Below are 11,389 nucleotides of genomic sequence, written 5' to 3' on the forward strand. Positions count from 1 at the left end.
GGGAGACCTAGTTCTTCGGCTCACGCAAAAAAGTCATGAAAAACTCGAGTCACCATGGCTTGGCCCTTATATTGTCACGGAAGTAATCGGAGGAGGAGCATACAGGATAAAGGACAAGAAGACGAGGGTGGAGGAGCAAAACCCCCGGAACGTGGCGCAACTCGGGCGGTTCTACGCCTAGAGCTAAAATATAGTCCTTGTAAAACTTCAATGTACTGAAACGCCCGCGAGTTTTCAGACGCACTCTTTTCCTTTTTCGGGGCACCGAGTGGGGCCGGGAAAGGTTTTAATGAGGCGGGCTCGCGGTGCTGCAATATAATAAAGATAGTGTCAATATAACTTTTATTTATCGACATGCTCAAAATCCCCGACCCGACAAATTTCAATATAGTTCCTCGCAAAAAGAAAAGCCTTGCCTTGGTATTAAAATACCTCGTGAGTCAATAAAAATACAAAATAGTACTCAATAAAGAAGCTCGGGGGCTGATATTCGCCAAAACTACATATTGAATAAATGCCTTGGTTCAAAACCTCGCATTATACAAATATACAGTGAATAGCCACCGAAAACACTCGGGGGCTAGACAAATATAGAAATATGATGTTTGCTTCGCAATATAATCACAATCATGATCTACAAGGAAGAATTGTCTACCAAAGGAAAATAATTAGTCATGATTCAGTATATCATCAAGGGTAACTCTGTTTTCTTCGGGAGCAGCGCCAAGAAAATCAACATAATGACCATCTGCAAAAAAGTCGGCATCCATCCGAAGAAGGTCTTCAATCATTTCTTCAGCTATAGGCGAAACCTTCGTATTAATACGATCGACACCAACTCTTCGACGCCGTACCTTCGCGTGAACTTTCGCAACAACTTGGGTCAGGTCGAGCTTTGAGTGACAGATCTGAAGCATGATAAGGGCAAATCTGGCGCCAGCTACCAGTTGAGCTTTGACAAAGTCATGGATCCTGTGGGCATCCTTAAATTTCTCCATTAACTCGAGAAAAGTCTTTGGTTGAACGTTCCGAGGAAACATGGAGTTATAAACCATAGACAAGGTCTTGGTACAGAAGTCAAGGAAGTCGCGCGTTTGAGAGGCGCGATCCTGAAATCTGACAATTTGGCGGGTCCTCTCTGGGGTAGACCAAAACAGAGAACCATGATCAAGGGAAAGGTTAACAAGGAGGTTTGCCCTAGTATTTACCCTCTCCTCTTCGGCAACAGCATCAGTAAAGGAACCTATCAAAACAAAGGAGCCGAAAACTTTAAGAGACGTAGCATGAAAACGGAAGATATTGAGGATGAAACAAGCATACCCGACATATCCGCACTGGCTTCATTCATTAACTCGAGCATAAAATTCTCTCGAGCAGTCGCCTTTTCAGCCTCGGAAGCAGCAATTTCCCTAGCAGCCGCGGCCTCGTGAGCTTGCTGAAGTGCAATTTTTTCGGCTTCAGATGACTTACGAGACTTTTCCAACATCACAAGTGTCTGCTTCTTCGCATACAGAAGTAGCTGCCGAAGTTCATCCAATTCTTGTGGCAAGGAATCTTCGACAGGTGTAGTATCAGCAAGAGCTCTCCTTGAGCGAGAAGAAGAAGGCGAAATATTGGAAGGACCAGGAGTTGGCGTATAATTGTCAAAAATTCACTGGAAAAAAGAAATATTTCGACATCAATCACTGAGTAAATATTTCGACATGTCTATTACAAAAGAAGGACCTTCTAGAGACCTACTGAAGCAGTTATCGCCAAAGAACACTACGGCGACAATGCCAAAAGAAAGAGGTACGCTAAAAAGAAAAAGCAAAGAGGCATTCAACTAGACCTCCGGCCTTGATGAGCTAGGAGTTGAAGACGGCTTGATCCAGAGATAGCCCAGGATTTTCTTCGTGTTGGGCTTAGTCGCCTTGATCAACAACTTCCACCTCGATTGTTCTATCTCGCTCGGTGTCGCCAACTTTCGCCCAGTCGATAGTTTGCTGGCTATCGGCAACCAAGGCAACATTGTTTTCAATGGCAACCTTCATATTCTCATGACGCACCTTCAGACCAAGATCTTCTGGTGGATTAAAGCACTTGGCCAGGTTAAGGAAAGTTGCGGGTTCCTCTTTCTTTGGGAAGAAATAGGGAAAGAGCCGCGACAGCCCCGCTTTAGCTTGATCAATGCCTTCGCGTGCCTCTGACCCATGAAACTCGAGGAATGAAAGGGCGTCAAGAAGAGGATCATTGTCGGGATCTTCAAGTTCAAACTCTTGAGCTGTTCTATCTGTCAAGGAAGAAACTTATTGAGCAACAAACGAGTGCGAGAGAAGAAAATACAAAGGATATGAAGTGGTTCGGATACTTACCGACAAAGCGGCGACTTTGCGTCCTTATACGCTTAAGGATAGCTTCCTCGCGAGCAGATTGTGCAGCTATATGCTCGCTCGACGAAGTCTCGGCAGTGTGAAGTCTCTTTCTAAGATCTTCGACACCAGCAGCGTCGGCCTTGGCCTTGTCGACCTCTCGCTCTAGCTTGAACATCGTCTAATTCGGCCTTCTTACGAGCCTCTTCACTTTGCTCTAATTTTTGAGCAAGTGCATTGGCACGCTCGTTGATAGCCGCCAATTTTTCTCGCCAAGAAAGATAAAATTTCGTTAAAATATCGACAACAACGGAGTAACAGAGTAATGGTAAAAAAGAAAGCAGCAAGGCATCACCTTCGCTTTGTTGGCATATTCACGATACCCGATGAATTGAGCACCGATGCGGATAAGGTCTTTAATCATGGGCTGTCAAGAAAAGAAAGGGAAAAAGAAAGAAAATTTCGATATGAGGAAAATATAATGGCATACAGAAGCAAACAGAGAAAGTACGAGACAGAGACAAGAGCATTGAGAACTTACATCATCCAAGAGAGGGTTAGAAGAGCTACTCAATTGGAGACTCGGTTCCGGAATTGCTTCGGTCCTTGCCCTTTTGGCGAAGGGACAAGGGGGCTCGAAGGAGGAGTAGACGCGCCGACGTTTTGTTGAGGAGGCGAGGATTCTTCTCCTTCAACCGGCGGCTCCGAAATAACTAGAGTATGTGACGTACTCGTTCGAGCAGCCACATCCAAAGTTGGTGTTTCTTCATCATCATCACTGTGGAAAAAGGGTGGCAGCATAAAAAGCAAGGCAAACAAAATTCTTCGAATAGAAAAATAAAAAGAGACAGGGAACTCAGGAACTGATGAGACTCTCGAGATAGGGGTCATAAGCTGCCTTTCGCGGTGAAGGAGCAGTTTCTTCGATTTGAGAGGTCCCGGAATCTTCGACATCACTCCTTTTCCTTTTGTTCTTTGGAGAAACAGCAGGAGGAGGAGATTGTGTTGATGTAGTACCTTCAGAGGCAGCATCCTTTTCAATAGATCCCGCAGATTTTCGAGAATCTGCGGGTTCATTCACAAAAGAGGGGGCTTCCTGGTTGTCATCGGCAATAACGGCCCTTTCCTTGACATCTCCACCCTCAGGAAGAGGAGGAAGGGAAGCCATAGTAGGATGGTTCACGAGAAAAATAACGACAAAAGAAAAATTAGAGAGATATCAATACAATGAGATGCAGGGAAAGTTCGGAACAAGATAAAAATTCGAGAAGACAAAATACCTCGGGGAGAGGATTGGTGGAGCTGTATGGTTCCACGCGGCACGAGGAAGGAATAGGATCCCTCTTGTTCAGCGAGGAAATTCTTCGAATCAGCTTCTCCAAGTCCTTCACAGAAAGATCATTGGAGAGCCTATTGGCATCATTTTCACCAGCATACGTCCAAAGGGGATTTTTGCGAGCCTGAAGAGGCTGCACTCTAATCCTAAGAAAGTAGGCAGTGATTTGAACACCGATGACAGCTCTTTGCCTCGAGTATTTTGAAGCTGATGAATACGAGACATAAGTGCTTCGTTGCCTTTTTCTCTTCTTCGGAAGCTTCGACATCCCGGGAGCGGCGGCGTTGAATTTTGGCACTTCCGTCAAAAGGGACTATGTTGTGTTCCACAGAATTGGCACTTTCTTCGTGTATGTAAAGCCACCTTTTGCGCCATCCTTGGACAGAATCAGGAAATTTGACGTCGAAGTAATCAACGTCAGTTCGGACACAGATTACAACACCGCCTATGTTATAGGTGGCGTTGTGGGAGCCATTGCGGCGGAGGCGGAAAATGCGTTTCCACGAGCCCGGTTAGGAGGGATTCCAAGGAAGCATTCGCACGGCGTGATAAAAATGGAAATATGGAGGATGGAATTGGGGGTCAGCCGGTGCAGCTTGAATCCCATAAACGAAAAGAAGGCCGCGGAGGAAATCGTGAATTGGGGTCGAAAGGCCGCGGATGAGGTGATCAACGAAACTAACCCGGTACTCCATTGGAGGGTTTGGGTAGCTTTCTTCGCTGGGAAAGCGGATGGCGTCCTCTTTCTTCATCAGGCCAAGCCTCTTCAGCATGTTGACGTCTTGGTTGGAGATTTTAGATCTCTCCCACTCAAGATCTTCAGCGGCCATCTTGGATTCTGGAGTACTGTGGCGAGTGAGTCGCGTGCGCGGTGGCATCAATGGCACTCGGAAAAGCAATGTTCGTGCGTGCGGAAGATCAAAGAGAGTTGGGCGCGGGGAAGTTTTTGCAAAGGGGAACAGATAGTGCGGCGCAAGCGAAGGAGTGGACCGAGGTTGAAGAAAGGTTTATATAGGAATCGGGCGAAGCAATGCACCGTTGGATGAAGAAATCGTGTGGTGAAAAAAGATCTTGTAGATAAAAGGGTAAAAAGGTATTTTTACTGAGGTGGAATAGAACAGGCGTTACCGTACGTGCGCCAGGAAAAGCGGAGGACGTGTGTCCCCCACTTGCACGACGTGTCAACGAGGTGGAAATAATGGACCCACAAGGCAGAAAAATCCTGACTATTAATAGAGATGAAGTGAATTTGACTAAGGAAAGTATGCCGACAAGAAAAATAAAAGAAGAATGACGACAGGAGAAGTTATTTGAATACTTGGGAGCCTTTGGTCAAATACAAGTTTTTGCCCAAATGCTCGGGGGCTACTTCGATAAAAGTAAAATTTCGAGTATGGCAATATAGAAATTGTGGGAGCCTACAATCAAGCACAAGTTCTTGGTTGTAGCCTCGGGGGCTACTCCCATCGGGAGCGCTGTTCGCGCACCCGAGAGATGAAAAGAAGATCATATCAGGAAATAATGACAATATAGCGACAAGGTGGACTAAAATGTTAAGCCTACAACCAAGCACAAGTTCTTGGCTGTAGCCTCGGGGGCTACTCCCATCGGGAACGCTGTTCGCGTGCCCGATGAAATTAAAAAAGAAAAAAGATAAGAAAAGCAAGAGAGTATATTTCGAGTTATAATTAACTCTACATATACTCCCATCGGGAGAGCAATATAAGTCATATTTGACTCGATAAAATGTGCCATTCCAACAGCTCGGAAAAGCACTCGACAATATATTCTCGTAACGCCAAAGTTGCGATCAATTTCCGAATGCCGCAAATTTGCGAAGGTAAGACCCCGCATCCGTTCTGCCGGGCGTGGCATCGCCTAAGACTCGCGCTCGCTACTTTTATCCGTATCAACAGATACGAAGAAAAATCCTAACGGACGCGTTAGGTACTCGATAAATTTGACCGGGACTCGACAGAATGGTAAGACCTTAAGCGGCACCCGTCGAAGTTTGCACCCAGTATCCCGAGATCATGTCCAGGGATGTGATCTTGAAGTAGGTTTTTGTGGATTGCCACTAGAGCAGCTTAACTAGTACCCGATCCGTCGGATGAACTAGCCCCAACTACCATTATCCCTGTACAATATAGAAATTTATATGAAGAAATATAGAAAAGTCTAAATTGTCGAATAAAAATAAACAGTGGAGATTTTACCTGACTCTACGATTCAAGCAAAATCTCGGGGGTTACTGACATAGGCATCCCTAATGAGCCTGCCGAAGATAGTACCCGGGGTTTATTGAAGGCCCAATATTCGAAGAATAAGAAGATTCGGGAGCCCAAGATATATTAAGGAAAGTTAGAGTTGTAATAGGAAGTGCTATTTGTAATCTGGCGGGATGAGTTAGAAACCGTCCCGAACTCTGTAACTTGTGTAAAACGAAACCCTCGGCTCCGCCTCCTATATAAGGGGGAGTCGAGGGACGAAAAGATCATCGAATCATTGTTCACAAACCCTAGTTTTCATAATCGTCGAGTACTTTTCGGCTGAAACCTTCGAGATCTACTTGCCCTCTACTTCTAACTAAACCCTAGCCTATAATCCATAGGCATTGACAAGTTGATACCTTGTCAGGCGGCGCGCGCGATTATCGACCCTGGAGGTGCACAGTCGTCCGCCCTCGCGGCGTTGGGTCGTCCGCCGTGGATGCGCAAGGAGGCGGCGCTCGGCGGCGGCGCGAGGAGTCGCCAGGAGGGGCTGCTCGTGTGTTCTCGTCGGCGCAGAGGACCGCGCGAGGGATGGTGGCGCGCGCGATTATCGACCCCGGCGGCGCACGGTCATCCGCCCTCGCGGCGTTGGATCGTCCGCCGTGGCCGCGCGGGGAGGCGGCGCTCGGCGGCGGCGCGAGGAGTTGCCGGGAGGGGCCGTCGTGCGTTCCGCTCGGGGCGAGAGGACTGCGCGAGGGAGGCGGCGCTCGGCGGGCGGGACGACGAGGAGTGGAGGTGGTGGCGCCGGCGGGAAGGATGGACGCCGTGGGGTGGGACGGCGCCGACGGGAGGCAGGCCTTGGCGCGGAAGGGCGCCGGCCTAAGGCAGGGAGGCGGGTTGGAGCTCCACGGGAGAGAGGAAAATGGGGAGAATGAGGAGAGGAAGAGGTGGGGGCTGGGGTCTGGGGGGGGGGGGGGGCGCGGCCCGCTACAGTGCTTTGCGGGATTAGCTCATCCCGGATGAGTAGGGAAACTCGATTTGAGATTTGCTCCTCATCCCGGCTCTGGGCCGTTTTCTGTATCTCTTCAGCAGTACTCAGATGGGAAGGACCGGCCTAACAAACACCGGATGCCTTTAAAATCTCGGTTGGGAGGAGAGTTTCTGAGTAGCCCCGCGCTACCAAACACACCCTAAAATGCGTCGCGCCGGAGATGCCCTAAGGCGATGTGAGTGTGTGGCGCCCGAGCCCCACACGAGCAACCTGGTCGAAACTCGAACCCAACACCCAAGTACATCCCCCGGTCTGTCCCTCCCTCCCCGCATCGTCCTCAACATTTCCCCACCGCCAAAACACCACCGGCCGGCCACCATGCCGCCACGGCCGCCGCCTGCGCCGGCGATTGACGGTGCCAGAGCTGAAGAAGAGGAGGTCCTCCTCCGCTTCCCGCCGGACGACCCCGCGCTCCTCTTCCGCGCCATGCTCGTATGCAAGGCCTGGCGAAGCCTCCTCACCAGCCCCAGGTTCGCCACCCGCTACCACAACCTCCACCGGGCGCCGCCCTTGCTCGGCTTCTTCGAGAACGAGGAGAACCTCCGGGTATGGTTCGAACCCTCGTCCCCCACCTCCCCCTTCCCCCCGATGCATCCCGACCACCGTGACCTCGTCGTGCTCGACTCCCGCCACGGCCTCGTCCTCTTGAGATATCCCGTCTTGGACTCGGATGCGCGCGCCGAGGAACTCATCGTCTGGGACCCCGTCGGCCGCCGCCAGTGGGAGTTTCCACCTCCGGAGTTCGCCGCCAATATCACCTACGACAACGCGGTGGTGCTCTGCGCCGCCGACCGCTGCGACCACCTCGGCTGCCATGGCGTCCCCTTCCTCGTGGCCTTCGTGGGCACCAACCCCTCGGTCGCCCATGCCTCCGTCTTCTCTTCAGAGACCCGTGAGTGGAGCCCCGTTGCCACTTGTTACCCTCCTCCTCCTGCCGACCCTGACTTCGCAGTCGACCTCGCATATGAGCCCAAAGCCCTTGTGGGAGATGTACTCTACTTCAAATGCGACTCCGTGATTCTACGGTTCGATTATATCAGAGCTGAACTATCAATCATTCGCGGGCCAGGCAAGACTTATGCCCTCATGAAAGCAGAGCAAGACATGCTGCTGGGATGCGCAACTATGCAGGAATCAGTACTTTGCCTGTGGTCGAGGGACACTGCCCCCGACGGATCTGTGGCATGGATGCAGCGCAGAGTCGTCAAGCTGGACGAGGATATCTCCCGTATCCATAACATCTACGATGTGATTGGTTTTGCGGATGGAATTGGTGTCTTCTACCTGAAAGCATTCCGTGGCATCCTCACGATTGACCTTAAGTCAGGCAGAGTTCTCAAGAATATAACTCGCATCAGAGGTTTCAGTATCATTCCCTACATGAGCTTCTACACTCCAGGTGCTACTCTACTTGTTTCCATCTTCAAACCTCTACTATAAGCTAATTGTGCATATTTGCTCTGCTGCAATTTGTGATTCATTTAATTAGTAAGGCCGTAAGTAATATTGTTAGCGCTGTGGGAGCGTGCATTTTCTCAAGAATGAGCTTCTTGAATTGGAGTTTGTAATCCCACATATATCATTTTCTTTTCAGATCAAGCTATGGCTATAACGCTGCCATCTATCATGGCCTCCTACACGGAGGGGAATGGTGAGGAGTGGGGCGGATGGGAGGATGTGGGAGACGGGGAGAAGGAGGGGGAACAACAGGAGGAGGAAGCTGCCCAGGAGCATTTCGACAATGGGTCCAAAGCATTTAACGATAGGCACTATGACAGCGCTGTAGACTTCCTACGCCAATCCCTCGAAATCAGGTTAGGATTCTTCCTTTTCACCTGCCGCTCTTATCCAAAAGCCTAGCTGTACATATGGATTGTTGGATACAAAGTTCCAATTAGTTCATTTCTTATGCGAATTACTAGTTCATTTCATGGGTTTATATTAGTATTTTTGTATGTGATTAGTTGCTTTGTGATTTCTGACTTGTGTATTTTGGGACATGAGTTTAATTGGGTTTAGGATGTTATAACTGATCAGGGCAATGTGGTACGTAGCTATACTTGGGTGCTAGTATCGCCTCTTATGTTATGATGTGCAAACTGCAATACCGATGAACATCAAATCAAAGTATATTTGCTTCAGGGATAGGTGTTACTCTATTTTCAGACATGTCCTTATGTTTCTTTCGCTAGGCTGTAAATATTTCCTCTCAGTGCAAGACTTATCTATATGCTACTTGACACTGGTACTTCATGATCTGTACAAGCACTAGGCTGCTGTTACAGCTTAAATAGTTGGCACCTTCCTTTAATATTGTGGAAGTTACTTCTGTTTTTCTTGTTCTATCTGGTATTATATTAACTTTCGTGGCCTTACTACGCCTTTGTTATCACCTAGGGTGGTAAATCATGGTAAACTTTCTCCAAAGTGTTGCGACACATACTACATATATGGATGCGCTTTGCTGTGCAGAGCTCAAGCCTGCAGTTCATCAGATGACAACTCTCTGAATGATTCAGTCGTGGAGTATTATTCAGGTATGTCCCTTTACCCCATTCAGTTGAATTGCGCTGAAAAACATTATTATTCTCTATATGTAGTTGATAATGTTACTGATTATGCTTCACAGCCTTGTCTCTTCATCTGTTCATGCCTGTTACCAATTTTCATTTGTCTCAGTCATGCTACATGCTGATATAACCATTGGTTATAGAAAAACTCAAATGGAAAGATGATTCTGATTCTTTTTGATATATCTTTTGTCAGATTTAGATCTGGCATGGAAAATGTTGCATTTTGCAAGGGTAATACTCGAGAAGAGTCCTGGCAGCAGTAGAGAGAAAGTTAAAATCTTTGCTGCTCTTGCTGAAGTCTCTATGCGAAGAGGTAGTCTCAGTTGTCTTAGTTATGCCTGCATTTAATTGATGAATGATCCTGACGCTTATGGTCCCACATTTTATTTTCAGAAGACAGAGACTACTCAATCATTGCCTGCTCCAAAGCTTTGGGCATCTTGGCGTATTTGGTTGATCAGCCTCACCATCAGTTTATTATCAAGCCGTATCCTCCTTGTGGTAGTAACAGTATCAAATTTCTTGCCATATTTGCAAATTGCAACCCAAGTGCTGCAGTACTTGCGTCCTCCTAGGCATGTATCTCCAGGATTTTGGGGGTACATCTTAGTCAGCTGACTTGATAATTTATGTGTCTAAAGTCTAAGGTCCCCTTATCATTGTAAGATCATCTATGCTTTCAGTTAATTTGAACTGACTGACATGTTGCATGGGTATCTTCACTTATGCGATTACACATAGTAGTGTATGTGTGGTGACTAGGGATCAGCTTTGATCACCGATGAATAATTTAGTTTGATAAGGCTGGCACCTTCCAGATTGTGGTTGTTCCCTTCTTTGTCGTTTTCCTTAATTCAGTCCTAGAAACATACAGATATGTTTTCCCTTCGAGTTCCCCAAGAGTGGAGATGCAAAGGCCATTTCATTATTCAGGTCGCGTATAAAGAACCTGGAGAGTACCAATGTAGCTTTCTTGGCTGACAATGGTGATGATGCATCTGTTACTGAAGTTGGCTTAGAAGGATCCTCTCTAGCTAAGGATATACAGTTTTTTACTAACATATTATTGAGTGTCCTAGAGGAGAAGGTAAATAAGTTATATTCCATACGTGTGACCTACTATGTTTTTCCTCATAAACCTAGTACAGAAATACTGTATGAAGAACTCATCTGGAGAAATGCCATCTTCGATTTTTTTTGGATTCAGCTTGAAGACCTGGAGCAAGCAAGATGAACCCCAGTCTCAGAGGCAAGTGGCGAGCAAAATGTTGGCAATGATATGCCAAGGGCTGTATCTTTGACTTCTTCACAATTTTCTGGATCAAGCCACTACGTCAACAGCAGCAAGAATCGCAGAGGACTCTCCATCTGCAGAAAGTGATAGCAGTACCAGCACAGATGGTTAATCTCGAAGCACTGCACAGGATTGCTCTGCATCAGAGTAGAACTAGAGTACAACTTCATTAACCGTACTTCTTGTTAGTAACTTGCTCCTGGAACCTCTTAACCGGCTATTAGGTCCTGTTTTACTTACTGCCACGTGCTCATTTTGTCAGAGCTGTATTGCTTAAAAGAGAGCATACTCTTCATTTTGGCATGTATGGACTGGCTTCATCCTCTTGTTTAGCTGTAGTCAAATCTCGTCTACCTCGTTACTAAAAAAATAAAAATCTCGTCTAGCTAAGGCAGATGGAACTGGGGCGATCATCAACCGTGAACCTGCTACTGTTCCCTTGTGGGGAAGCTGATGGTTTCAGTTTTCAGTTAGGTAGATTGAAATGAGAATCGTCTTTATAATCATGATCAGTTAGTATTCCATGCCTGTCTAGCACATTGTTATATGGATATATCCCTCCGAACATGTGTGG

General features: G+C 47.4%; 1 pseudogene; it reads left to right on the forward strand.

The window, feature by feature from the left end:
• Window positions 1-7,266: 7,266 nt before the first annotated feature.
• LOC124664255 lies at window positions 7,267-11,141 on the forward strand (annotated as a pseudogene).
• The last annotated feature ends 248 nt before the right edge of the window (window positions 11,142-11,389 follow it).

Source organism: Lolium rigidum, chromosome 6 (assembly GCF_022539505.1).
Source record: "Lolium rigidum isolate FL_2022 chromosome 6, APGP_CSIRO_Lrig_0.1, whole genome shotgun sequence".
In the NCBI taxonomy this organism is placed as follows: Eukaryota; Viridiplantae; Streptophyta; class Magnoliopsida; order Poales; family Poaceae; genus Lolium; species Lolium rigidum.